We start from the raw sequence: 1071 nt of genomic DNA on the forward strand, positions 1-1071 counted from the left end.
TCAAAATAAACAGATAATTTTGCATTCGAGCTTGTTGTCTTTTAAAAACTGCATTCGTTTATTTTCACATTGGAACGAAAAAGCCCTCCTCCTTCGGAGTCACAATGTGAAAATAAACTCATGCAGTTGTTAGACAACAAGCTTTCATGCAAAATTATCGGTAATTTTGAAGCACTTGTGCAATTACCCCCGATAATATTAAAAGCATTTTGATTATAGTATTATTCTAACAGAAACATATTTTCTTAGGTTCGAGTTGTGCAAAATCTAGTCGATGGAGTACCTTACGCTCCTGATATTCGCAATCTCCAGAAAGAGCGAGTCCATTTGCTGGAACAATTGGAGGAATGTCCCAGTTCGGGCGATGAAATAATCAGTCCGAAGAAAAGACTGAAGCTGGATCTGCTCGACCCGACTGTAGGCGATGTCATCATTGAGGCGAATCGTGATCACAACCGAAAGGTAAAGGTAATGTAACATAGCAGGGAGTTTCTATGTTCGTTTTCCCACCGGTGATTGTGATAATAGTAAATGTGCATTTGGCAGCTTGGCCAGAGCTTAATCCATCTTGCCATGATCAATTCCACTTCTTTTCATTGTGGATGATTGTTGTTTAAGACTTTCTTCTGTTGCAATCTTGTTTTAGTCACAGAATATAGATTTTATGCGTAGATTAATTTGTGAATCACTAAAAACGCAAAGTAATGAAGGTATCCGTTACTTCAGGTTCCTCTAGTAACAAATAGTTACTGTTTTACACACCCCTCGTGTTTCCATTTTAAGTTTGAAAATATTCGACTTCTATTTAGTTGTAGATAAGTTCTATATTGTTGAGGCGGATTCATTTTTTTACAAACTTCTTGTTGGGTATTTCGTCTCAAAAATTTTTGTCTTTAAAAAAGACAGAAATTCCTCACGTCTTTTATGTAGTTTATGTAAATAATGTACTTTTATGTAAAAAGTAGTCAAGAACTATCACCTAGAGGGTATCCTGCGACACACTTAGGCTCAAGCTGTAAGAGAAAATTCCAATTAGTAGAGCAATTAATTTGAAAAATTACCTTGACGTTT

General features: G+C 35.9%; 1 protein-coding gene across 2 annotated transcripts in view; it reads left to right on the forward strand.

The window, feature by feature from the left end:
• LOC109544418 (protein split ends) overlaps positions 1-1071 on the forward strand; it is a gene marked incomplete in the record, with an annotated part of 94999 nt that overhangs the window by 70197 nt on the left and 23731 nt on the right.

The sequence above is a fragment of the Dendroctonus ponderosae genome, unplaced genomic scaffold (assembly GCF_020466585.1).
Source record: "Dendroctonus ponderosae isolate FM_Combo_2020 unplaced genomic scaffold, Dpon_F_20191213v2 Dpon_F_20191213_2, whole genome shotgun sequence".
In the NCBI taxonomy this organism is placed as follows: Eukaryota; Metazoa; Arthropoda; class Insecta; order Coleoptera; family Curculionidae; genus Dendroctonus; species Dendroctonus ponderosae.